We start from the raw sequence: 13,075 nt of genomic DNA, 5'->3' as shown, positions 1-13,075 counted from the left end.
CAGATCGTCAACCCCGTTTCATAAACTAGTGGTGATTATGCTGGAAAAAAACTCCAGCCTTGGCTTGTGTATGTTCGAAAGCTATGCTTACCATCTAAGTTGATGTATTGCTACCCAACTATACATTGGCAATATGGGCTCATCTGTTGCCCAATATGGGGAGGGGAAATGTGTTAATGCATGAACCTCTCCTATTGCAGTGTAAACAATGAATGGTTTCAGTTGAATTTTACATTTTTGAAAAAACTTGTATTTTAAAACCCTTGGAAACTGAAGGATCTGAAACACTGCATTTATTACTTTGTCTTCATCCTCTGGTAAGCTCTTATTTCAACTATCTTGTCTAAATGAGGGAATTATGACTGTAAATTGTTCTGGTTTTACATTTTTTTTTTTTTCTTGTCTACTTCATTATTGTTGAATCCTGATGAGAAGCCTATTTGCTGCTCAGGCAAATTGGAGTAATCTCCTCAGGATTGACTTGACCTGCTCTAAGTTTGAAGACAACTGTTTTCCAGCATATTTACATGTAGTTGTAGTAAACAGAATTGTCAAACTTTTATATTTAACAGTACTTCAGATCTGTTCACTGCAAATTGCTTGCTCACAAGTGTGAAAGTGATAAAGCACCATGAAAAACTTAATGGATGAATTTTGCAACTTTACCAACCAGACACATGAGGCTTATGTAATTTTATGGTATCTCTGAGATACTTTTGTCAATCAAATTTTTTTTGCTGATTTGCATTTTCTACAAAACCATCATTGACTATATCATTCAGTACTCTAAAGTATCCTGAATTACAAATATGACTAGTGGTGCTGAGAGGAAAATGCAGGCTTTTTTTTTTTTAAAGCAGAGAGTGACTGCATGTTGATACAAAAAAAACCTCCTGCTGCACTTGTATTTCAATCTGCCATAGTCCACACATCTGCCACTTATGCAACTTCATATTAGCAGTCATTTTATTGTTACCAGTTTAAGAATCCTTGTAAGAGTTTTATTACTCTCTGGCTAACCAGCAGCCCCATATAGTGAACCAGGGGTATTGGAACAAGAACATCAGATATATTGGTGTTGAAAGTAGGGGGGTGGATGTTTCCTAGTCTCCTGTGCTAGCAGAGGACTGGAATATTCCAAGCCAGAGTACAACATGAGTAGTAGACCAAACAGGATATAAACTTGAGGATGTACAGAGGATGAAATTGGTCTGAGGTGAGGGCAAGAACAGATATAAATATCTTAGACAATATACCATTTAGCATGAGTAAAAGCACATGCAGTGGAGACAAAGTTGTGGAGACCACTGCAACGGATGAAAAGATCAGTTGATATCATTTGTCTTAAATTCAGATATTGGTGAAAAGTTGTTGTACAACCGTTTATTTGTTCCATGAAAGGAACGGTAGCATTGTAGAAATAGAAACGTGAATGGTAATAAAAATTGTGCCTTAAACAGGACACTCCTTGCACATTGGGATACATTTATCTTAATGAATAATTCCAATTTTCTTTATTTTTTGTGATTGGAGTAAACCTTTAATAAGGGGTAGGGATATCATGAACATAACCATGGCTTGTAGGGCAAACTTAACAAGTTTGAAACTAGTTGTCAAGAGTTGTTTGTCTGGCACAAGATTGGGATTTACCACATGCGCCCAAACAGGCTGTTCCAGCACCAGTTTACTACCTGGCTATTTTAGTCAACTGCTCTCTTTGACCTCTACCTGGACCTACTATTTTATGTTGCTTTCCCCACTGGGGTGTTCTTTGTCACTCCACTGGCAATGAAGTGAAACTTCTTAATGGTGTAAATTGTGGAGTCTCTTGTGGTATCTCTTTACTGCATAATTAATCTGCGTGATTAGTGCCCTAGTTTTGCTGTGGGGATGCTTGCACTTTACCCGCATTATTGTTTCTGCACTTGCCCATGAGTCTGGGAGCATACCCCATGATTCCTTGTGCTGAAACACTTGGATTCTTTCCAGGTCACTTGTGTCAATTGCAAGAAAATTTGTCTATCATTGAGGAGAATTGTGGGAAGGGCATTGGAGGACTATTGGCAATCAAGTGACCTTTGCCTATGTTCTTGCTGCTAAATAGGTGGGTTCTAGTGAGAGAAACTGGAGCCCTAGTTCTAACCTATACCCCCCCCAGCCATGTAACCTGATGGTAGGGGAGTTAAGAGTTAACCCAGGTTTTGAGAGGAGTTTTAACTGTCCAGTGAACACACATGCTTAGAAACATCACAGATCAGAAACTTTGTAAATTTCACTTAGTGGTCATTCAGTGCACTATCAATACAGGAGTTGGGAGGATAGATGCACATAATGGGAGACAAGAGGGGAAAATTAAATGAGCAAGACTACTAACTGAATAGATTCAGTACACTCTCATTGTATGTCAGACACATCCTCTGTGTGACCTTGCACAGCTATTCACTACAGGACTTCCCATATTACTGAAGCTTGTTGTATTATGTGCTGTCCTACGTGATTATTAGAGGTATAGTAGAAAATGTGCCACAAATCCCTGAAACTTGTAATGAAATGAGTAGCTTTTTGCTGCCAATTGAGGGTCTTAATGGACCCTAGACTACCAAATCGCTAGACCAGTGGTTTTTAACCTTTTGCAGACCCTTAAAAATTTTCAAATGGAGGTGCAGACTCTTTGGAAGTCTTAAACATAGTCTACAGACCCCCCCAGGAGTCCATGGACTACAGGGTGAAAACTACTGCACTAGACAATCAGGCTAGCCATATTCTTGTATCTTCTGTTGCTGTGTTCCTGTCCACTTCATGTGCTATCCCAATGATGAAGCGGCACCTACTTTGCTTGAAAAGTGAATGTAGTAGGGTGTAGCAGATGAAGTTAGTGGAATTGTCAGTCTCGTCTGCCATCAAAACTGCTAGAGAAGGTATGTGCCTAGCAGCACAGGTATGATCTTTCACTATATTATTTATTTATTTAAATAATTCTTCTAAATGGAGCAGGAGAGAAAGGGATTTCATGATTTCTATGCCTAGTTTAAATTCTTGCTCTGCATCCATACATTCAAAATTATTGTAGTGTATAGCAAATATGCTGATACTGGCAATAAACTTTCTCCAGTGTATCTGAGGGGAAACTGATCAGCTAAGGAAGGTTGTACTGAATGGCTCTATAGGGTCAATATAACTGTAAACCTAGCAGAGTTTCTATTTGAGACACCTAGTTCAAAAATATGGCTCTGGACAGACAACAAATCACTTTATTTAAATAGGTGAGTAACTGTAATGGAGGATATAAAAATTCTTGTGGTTTATATACTCCTGTGTACCATGCAGCAATTTAGACCTAAATTCCACAGAAGGACCCCAAATTACTGTATATAAATCACAGAATTTCTTGGTGAGCTGGCAACTCTAGTAACAGTAATGGACAATGAAATGATTTGACATTTAAATTTAATGGAAAAATTCTAAAAAAGTTAATGAACTAGTACGTTTCATTATCACCATGGCCTATTTAGTTGTCTGTTCTCTGTTAATGTCTTTCCATTCTGCAAACTCTGTGCTGTTAACTCCTTGCATCCCAGTACTTTCTCACTTTTTTCCCCTGAAAGCTTTCTTTCCTTAGGTATAGATTCAAGCTTTTCCTTCCTCATGGTTCTTAAAATGCCAACATTCTATTATCTATTGGGCTGGTCAAGTTTCTCTTTAAGTTCCCCTCCAACCAGCCAAGGTTGTGATTGTAATGTAACCATTATTAAATTAATGTCAAAAGGACAGGTGAACAAGGAACCTAGACTTAGCAGTATGGCTGCATAACTGAGATTTGTGCAGCTTAAGCATAGGTATTAAACTCGGCACGAAGATCCATAACGTAAAACATTAGTTGACCAATATGCAGTTACACAGCTTAAAACTTTTAAAATTGTGCATATACAAATTCCATTGTCATTTTGTACTGTCCTACTTTTCAAATTGACTTTACAACTCGTAAGTGAGGACTAGCCACAGGTACAGTTGAAGTTCTAGTGTTCAGTTATTATGATGCATTTCTTGCTTTAAGAATTTTTGTTGTCCTTAATTGGGAATGAAACTAAGCTTTGCCAATTACAGCCCAAAAAAGGGAAGACTTTCAAAATAGCTGCATGAAAACTTACAGCAGAAGTTGTCTTTATAGTTTCATCTTCCATAAAATCTATCAGATTTTAATTTTAAACTTCAGTGTGTAACAGTTCCAGAACCAATTACCTTCTTGTTGGTGTTTATTGCTGACTTTCCTCTTTGAAAACTTCTTTTTCAAAGGCTTTTGAAATGTGTATACAGCATACTATAAACCTACCCCAGGCAAGTGACTTTAAACTATTCCTATAACTTTGTTCTACTCTGTGTAGGAGAACTTTAGCCTTCTGAAACTACTAAATTATAACTAACTTCAACTATTAATTCCTTAAGTCACTAGCAATTTATCTAGTCATTAAACTAAACATGTGGTGTTAGATTGACACTTAAAGTTCAGTGTTCACTTCTGTATGTACCAGAACAAATAGGGCAATCTGCGGGTGAGTGAATTTACATTAGCTTTAATACAATTTAATTTTGACAAACATTCTCCAAACTTGGGCTTGAAACAGGCGATGTTAGCAAAAACCACATTCAGTTACACTCAGGAAGCCATACTGGCAATTCTTTTGTCTTTTTGATCTACAGAATTAAGAATGATTTGCCTTTTGACCAAGCCTAGTCTATGCTCCGTAATAGTGTAAGTCACCTTGTGCCAACCTGTTTGTGCATGTGTCTGCACTCAAACTCACATAAGCACTCGGTTGTACTGAGTCATTTTAAACAATCTCCCCAAATGGCATAGTCATGGCTGGCTAATGAGGTTGACATGGTGCAGGTCTAGATACCGCATGACGTACGTTGATCCTAACAGTTATCCAGCAGCTGTCCCACAATGCCCCATTCCCTGAAAAAGTGACTGCTCTAGTCACAATTTTAAACTCCACTGCGCTGGGGTCATAGAAACTGGAAACCACCATCCTCTTAATTTTTTCCTTCTGTTTTTTGAAATGCCCTTTTCTCATTGCCCAACTCTGTGAGAATATCTAGCAGCTCATTCTTGTGTGCAATTGCCCAAATGACCAGGCCGGCTCCATGTGCACACAGATTCTAGATGCGCTCTTACCTGGAGTAGACAGGAAGTATTGGAGTTCCTGGGCCTGTGGGCAGAAAAAGCTGTGCAAACACAACTACGGACAAGCCATAGAAATATGGACACCTACAACCAGATTGCATGGGAGATGTAGGCAAAAGGGTACAACAGGATCAGCAGCAGTGTATAGTGAAAGTGAAGGAACCACAGGGGATACCACAAGGCCAGGGAGTACAACAGTAGATCTGATGCTGCGCTGCAGACCTGCTGCTTCAGCAAGGAACTGCACAGCATACTTGGCGGAGACCAGACCAGCACCCCACAGACTATTGTGGATACCTTGGAAGAGACCAAGACAGAGACCCCCTACCATGAACAGCAAAAGGGAGGAGACATGGTAGGGGGCTCCAGACATACTGTGAACCAGGATCTGTTTGAGACTCTGCCATGGTCTAGCCATCCCAATAGGCAAACACGGATGGAGCCTGATGACAGGGAAGGAAACTCAAGTAAGTGTGTACATGCCTTTTTCCTTACATTGTTTGAGTATTAAAATGGTGCCTGGCCCATCCACATGTTAACAAGAAAAAAAGTATTAACTCTTCATTATTTCACTCGTACACAAAGAGACAAGTTCAGTAGAAGTAGAACTGGCATCTGCTTTTCATTCCCCATTTGAAATAAGCCACAGGGACAGGGGGGAGCATGCAGAGCACATCATTCATGTGTATAGGGGTGCCTCTTATCCTCCTGAGAGATCTTGATGAAGCTTTCATGGAGATACCCTGCAATTCTCTCCCAAAGGTTTATAGGGGTGGCTGCTCTATTTCTTCCTCTGCAGTAGGAGACTGCCACTCAGTAGTGAGTTCAGCTAGCAGCATACAGGCTTGGGCAGCTCTTCTGTGCCTTTGTATTCTTTGAGTGAGATCTGCTTAATACGATGGTCCCCCAAACTGTGGGGCACAGAGGAACATATGGGGAGGGCCACTGCAGGGCTGGGGCTTGGTCCTGCCACCATGTGGGAGGGAGAGCCACCCAGCCCCACTTTGCCTCTGCTCTTGGCCCTTGGCCCCTGCTCTCAGCCCCCTGGGCAGGGGGCGGACACATTCCATTACTGGGGAAGTGGGGGGAGGTGTTCAAGAGGAAAAGTTTGGGCACCACTGTGCTAACACCACCGATGGAAAATAGTGCTAATATTCAGTGTATGTTGCCCTATACTCATACCCATGGAATAGTCTGAAATTGTACAGCTTCATGCAGCAGAAAATTCTTCGCACTCACCCCCTTTCCCTTGGCAGACCATGGCTGGGTCTGGAAAGCAGTGCTGTGCTGATGTGCTCCAAAGCTGAAGTGTCAATAAGCCTTTCTTATTAAAGTGTTTATGGAAATAGGGAAAACAAGTTTTGAAACTTTCCCTTTCTATTGTGACTGTAAATCCAGTGACATATCTGTCTGGTTTTTGTCAGCTGCTTCTGGAGTTGCAGCTTTGAGGCAGTCTGATCCATACCTGCAGAATGCCTGACCCTAATGAGGAAGAGGAAAAAATGAGGATAAGGGAGTACATGTTCTAAGAGATCCTGCAGTGTAGCATCAGATCATGAACTAAGGGCTTGGAGAGCCAGTACAATGAACAGCATGGAGAAAGATGAGACAGGAGAAAGGCCCAGGAGTCCCAACAGGACAAGGAGTATTTTCTTATGTTTGTTCACAGGCTGCAGACCTTGGTTGACTTCAGGTCCAAAAGCCCCAGACTTCCCTTTCTTTGCAGTTCTTGTAGAATTCCTTGGTGGCTGCTCCCTGCACCCCAAAAATGTGGTGTGGGATGTATCCTTACCAATATTACTCCACACCAGAGGACAGCAAGGAAAACCGCAGCTACACATACTGTGATCTGTGAGAACTGTGGTTGTTGTATTTGTATCCACAACTAACTACATTGTGCCCTCAAAGGGACATAAATGTTTACTCCGTTAAATTGTTTATACAAAATTAACATTGATTCTCTGTATTGTTTTTCCCACTCAAAGTTTTTTTTTATATTTTTGGAGAATCACTATCTTTAGTTCACAACAATATTGCAGATGCATAGCAGTAATCAAGCAAACAGAACTTGTAAATGCACACTAACTACCACAGAAAGCATAGCTTCAGGAAAACACCTAGTCATATTTATAAATAAATATTTAGCAGTACTCAAAACTCCAGGGCCAGAGAACACTAACACAGAACACTCCTGTGGCTGATTATTAAAGTGCTCTTTCAAAGCGTCCCTCAACTGCACAGCTTCACTTTGAGCTCTTGTAACAACCCCCATGGCTGACTGTTCAAAGTTGGCAGACAGCTACACCATCTCCACCCTAGTAGCAGCTTTTCCCCTTTGCCTCATAGTAAGCAGGACATAACAAGCCGTTAACCACTGGGATATTTTTCTCACTGAGATCCAGTCTAGTCAGTAGGCACTAGTGCCCCTTCAATCTACCAAAAGCACATTCAACTGTCATTCTGCACTTGCTGAGCCAGTAGTTGAATCTTTCCTTGGTGCTGTCAAGGTGGCCAGCGAAAGGCTTCATGAGTCAAGGGAGCAAGGGAATAGGCCCAGAATCACTATTGGCATTTTAATATAGCCAATGACAATCTACTAGTTGGGAAGAATGTGTCTGCTTGCAGCTTCGTGAACAGTCCTGTGTTTTAAAAGATGCAGGCATCATGCACTTTCCTTGATGAGCCCACGTTGATATCAGCGAAGCATACCTGGGGATCCCCATAACAATAGGAGAGTAGCTCTTTCTACTGATGTCTGTGACAAGGTGGGCCGATGCCAAAACAGGATATACATGTTGTTGTCTATTGCTCCCTCCCTCCCCACTTTGGGAAACCCATTGCTGCAAATCCATCTACTAGTTGCTGAGTCAGTCCTGTGTAGTAGGAGATGATTAATGACCCCTACACACTTGCATAACAGCGGCCCCCATTGTGTAGTTTCCAACTCCAAAATGACTTGCTGGGTAATGGGGAATCTGGCATTGCAAGCTTCCAAAATACTATCACCACTCGCTTCTCCACTGTCAATGCCACTTTCATGCTAGTGTCCCCACACTGCAAGGCTGGGATGAGCTCAGCACACAGATCCAGGAATGTGGCCTTTCACATCTGAAAGTTCTGCAGCTGTTGTTCATAGTCCTAAACCTGCATTACAATGCAATCCCATCATCAGTGCTTGTTTTTCAGACCCAGAAGTGGTGTTCCCCCCCATCTGCAACTGCTCTGTGAATGCTGCCAGCAACCTTCAATTGTTCTTTCATTGTTTCTCAGCAGACTGTTCTTAAACACATCTTCACTTCCCCTTTTGTTGCAGTACTTCCTGCAGGTCTGCAAGTACAGGAGAATCATACATACATCCTGTCTTTGCATATTCATGAGAATAGCTCAGCGTTCTGTGGGTTCTATGCTTCTGTCCGGGATAGCAGAGACTGAGAATTGCTGCATGAGTTTGTGGGATTTTTTTTAAAAAAATGATGGATATGGATGATCTGATGGGATGGGGAAGTTGCACGTTGGGAACTTCACCTCTACGTCCCAGAGATCCCTGGACATCCTTATTCTACCACAACTCACTTGAAAATTCCCGAAAGGTATTGCTCCAGATGGTGGGCATATGGTACACTGGGATACCTACTTGTGGTGTGCTGCATTTTGTTTCAATGCATTCCCAGTATGCATTCGCCCTACTGGGGGGAGGGATAGCTCAGTGGTTTAAGCATTGGCTGTTAAACCCAGGGTTGTGAGTTCAATCCTTGAGGGGGCCACTTAGGGATCTGGGGCAAAATCAGTACTTGGTCCTGCTAGTGAAGGCAGGGGGCTGGACTTGATGACCTTTCAAGGTCCCTTCCAGTTCTAGGAGATGGGATATCTCTATTTATTTATTTATATACAAACTTTGGCTGATGCAAGTTACATTGGTGTAGAGCTGCTAAAGTTTATAGAATAGACCTAAGCTAAATCCTAGGTGAATGTGTGTCCCCCATTGCGAATTTCATTTGGTTTTGATGGCTATTCAGAACTGTAACAGTGGTGGATTAGATCCATTCATGTTGTAATAGAAACTTGACATGTACAGAAAGCTGTAACAGAGCAATCAAGGAGCACTACTGAATGGCCATACCTAGGTGAAACAATGGGATTGCTACCTCCAGGGCCTCTACTGTTGAATGGACTCTTTATGGAAATCAGATGGTGGAGTGGGGCTATCTGGAATTCCTCCTGGTCTGCTCATATGGCTAGGAGAGCTGTAGTTTTTTTTTCTGTTACCAGAGAGGGACAGATACTCTCTTAAATGGTGGACTTCTCCAAAGCTGCAGTATCCTCACAAGAACAGAAGATACAGGTAGAAGTGGAGGCAGGCCTCTCTCAAAGGACTTAGACCAAATTCAGGGACTTGCAAAAAGTGAGAGATCCCACTGAGGAGGATTGTGTTGAAGAGTTTCCATAAATTGCTAATTTTTATGCTTTGAGTAAAATGTGTGTGAGAAAAGTCTTTGTAAGTCTGTTTCCTTACTTTAATATCACACTGTCCCTGATGTCCCAGATCACTCACAACCAGCAGACCCTGGAGGTAGGGTTACCATATCTCATAAATAAAAAAAGAGGACCCTCCACGGGCCATGGCCCCGCCCATTTCCCCACCCCTAGCTCCGCCCCAACTCCGCCCCTTCCCCCACCCTAACTCCGCCCCCTCCTCCCTTCCACTCCCAGCCAGGGGGAAAGGGCTGCCCCAATGCTACCAGCATCACGGTTTCCCGGGCAGCCCCCAGACCCTGCGCCCCCAGCCGGCGCTTCCCCAGCGCAGCTGGTGCCCGGGAGGGGAAGCGCCCAGCCGGGGGCGCAGGGTCTGGAGGCTGCCCAGCAAACCGTGAAGCCGGTAGCGCTCGGGCTTTGGGCAGCCCCCATGCCTCCGGACCCTGTGCCCCCAGCCGGGCACTTCCCCTCCGGGGCTCCGGCGGCTCTGCGTAACTTACACTGTATAAGTTACACAGAGCCGAAGAGGAGCAGAGCCTCCGCAGCTGGAGGCTCTGCTCCTCTTAGGCTCTGTTTAAGAGCCGGGCTGCCCCAGCGCTTCCGGCTTTGGGCAGCCCCCGTGCCTCCGGACCCTGTGCCGCCGGAGCCCGGGAGAGGAAGTGCCCAGCTGGGGGCGCAGGGTCCGGAGGCAAGGGGGCTGCCCGAAGCCGGTAGCTCTCGGGCAGCCCGGTTCTTAAACAGAGCCTCCAGCGGCTGGGGCTCTGTAACTGACCCTGTGTCAGTTACACACAGCCCTGGGGGCTGGAGGCTTTTCTCCTCTTTGTCTCTGTGTAACTGACACTGGGTCAGTTACACAGAGCCCCGGGGGCTGGAGGCTTCAGCCGCCCCCGCTCTATTTAAGAGCCGGGCTGCCCAAGCGCTATCGGCTTCGGGCAGCCCCCTTGCCTCCGGACCCTGCGCCCCCAGCCGGGCACTTCCCCTCCCGGGCTCCAGCGGCGCAGGGTCTCCAGGCACGGGGCTGCCCGAAGCCGGTAGCGCTCGGGCAGCCCGGCTCTTAAATAGAGCCGCGGGGGCTGGAGCCTCCAGCCGCCGGGGCTGTGTGTAACTGACACAGTGTCAGTTACACAGAGCCGGGCTGCCCGAGAGCTACTGGCTTCGGGCAGCCCCGTGCCTGGAGACCCTGCGCCGCCGGAGCCCGGGAGGGGAAGTGCCCGGCTGGGGGCGCAGGGTCCGGAGGCAAGGGGGCTGCCCGAAGCCGGTAGCTCTCGGGCAGCCCGGTTCTTAAACAGAGCCTCCAGCGGCTGGGGCTCTGTGTAACTGACACTGTGTCAGTTACACACAGCCCCGGCGGCTGGAGGCTCCAGTCCCCGCGGCTCTATTTAAGAGCCGGGCTGCCCGAGCGCTACCGGCTTCGGGCAGCCCCGTGCCTGCAGACCCTGCGCCCCCAGCCGGGCACTTCCCCTCCCGGGCTCCAGCGGCGCAGGGTCTCCAGGCACGGGGCTGCCCGAAGCCGGGAGCGTTCAGGCAGCCGGGCTCTTAAACAGAGCCGCCATTTTCCCGGACATGTTCCGCTTTTTGGCAATTCCCCCCGGACGGGGGTTTGACTGCCGAAAAGCCGGACATGTCCGGGAAAAAGAGGACGTATGGTAACCCTACTGGAGGAAACATGTCGAAGCAACGAGAGGGCTAAGGAGGGTGGTGGCACTAGTTCCAAGGCCTAGGTGAGCGAGACTGCAGGATCGGACTCAGGAGTGTCAGACATGGGGGTCCACAACTGGGGTGTGTGCCTGAGTGGACCCAGCTCTAGGAACAGTAATCAGTCACTACCCAGACAGCTTTAACCGCACGTGGGATTCCCAACAGACTGGTGTCAGTTTAGACAGTGGGACAGGATAGATTGCAACACGTAGAAATTAATTTTTTTCTGTGGTAGGATTTGGCTTATTTTCAGTATCCAGTACTACTATTTGCATGTAGGCTGCTACTTGAGCATTCAGCAAATGCCTCAGTAGTGGCAGCTTATCTGCATAAGGATAGATAGTTAATTTTTTCAAGTAGACTTGCAGAAAAGGAGCCCTAAAGATGTATACTGTATATGATTTTGCTCTTTCCTCCCCCCCCCCCCCCCGCTGCGATTATTTAGATGTTCAGACCCTCACCTTAGGAATCAGGGAAACGAATATCTCCCGCAACTGCCTTATCCATATTACTATTGTTTAGCTACAGAAAATGGTTCTGTTCCTAGCAACACATTAATAAGTGTGCACTTAGAGGTGTGCGGGGTGGGTGGGGAGAGAAGAGAATAACCTATTGGGATTTGGCCTACTCACCTGTGTTTTGTCCTTTTCAGTTTAGTCATGAAGCAGTCCCCTGGTGATTATCTTGCTTTTTCTGGAAATGTTAGTGATGTTTCTCACTATCATGGGGGTGGTACCATTCATTCAGTCGGCATCTTGTGTGCTTGCACTAGCATACTGAGAATGTAAGCCACAACTTGAATGTCTTATTGCTCCTTATATGTGGATCTTCGAGTTACTCAACTTACAGATTGTGACATGTTCGACTTATGGATGTTGTTGGGGTACTGTTAAAAGCAACTAAATATTAAGGCTCTAAAATGGAGACACCCCTTCAAAATACAACTTTCAAAATTTTCCTGTGAAGTTTTTTTGGTAGTGATTCCCAAACAAAACTGGACATTGAATAAAAAGGCCTTTGAAACCCCGTTTAAAGACTATAAGAAATGTTGGCAGAAAAGGGTCATTGTTTTCCATAACCTCTCCCCCTCTGCTTCCCCCCCCCCCCCCGCCCCACACACATGCGCACACACACATCCCTTCAGTGGTAGAATAGGATAACATACTGAATGATACTAAAAAATATAAAAATGAAGAATTGCTAATGGTACAACTAAAAGCTCTGATATCTATAGTTACAAATCATTAATGTATAGTTAGTGAATGAGTTTGTATGAGAGAACGCTTATGCCAAGCCTTGCTAGCATAAGTGTGGTTTTGCCAATTCTTCTTTTACATAGAATTGCTGATTTGCTTAAAATGATTCTATTGCAAACAGAACAAAGGTAATGTGCTGGAAGTTTTGAGGTCAAAACACAAACTTGAAATGACAAGAAGCATTTTCGTGGGATGACCCAGAAACAGGGTAACACAAAACATGACCTAAAAAAATGCAGAAGTTTATGTAAATTGAAGCTTGCGCATGTGTAGTGTACTGGTTACATAAAGTGTGATGTGCTAAAAAGCTGATTGGAGAAAAGTTCAGTAATATGGAATGTGAAAATGTAAAATAATCCAAGTGAACATGGCTCTCATTGGAGAAATACTGAACCAGAAACTGAAGGACAGGAATGAGGGGACCAGACCAAGGGATCGGAGGAGGCGACAACCATCATGAGCT

At 44.8% G+C, this 13,075-nt stretch overlaps 1 protein-coding gene across 9 annotated transcripts in view; it reads left to right on the top strand.

Moving 5' to 3' along the window:
• Window positions 1-13,075, top strand: part of ATP2B1 (ATPase plasma membrane Ca2+ transporting 1) — a 122,660-nt gene that overhangs the window by 55,235 nt on the left and 54,350 nt on the right. The gene's annotated exons all lie outside the window — the stretch shown is intronic.

This window comes from Malaclemys terrapin, chromosome 1, assembly GCF_027887155.1.
Source record: "Malaclemys terrapin pileata isolate rMalTer1 chromosome 1, rMalTer1.hap1, whole genome shotgun sequence".
In the NCBI taxonomy this organism is placed as follows: Eukaryota; Metazoa; Chordata; order Testudines; family Emydidae; genus Malaclemys; species Malaclemys terrapin.
The sequence above is the reverse complement of the archived record's forward strand: the minus strand, read 5'-3'. Positions and strand labels throughout refer to the sequence as shown.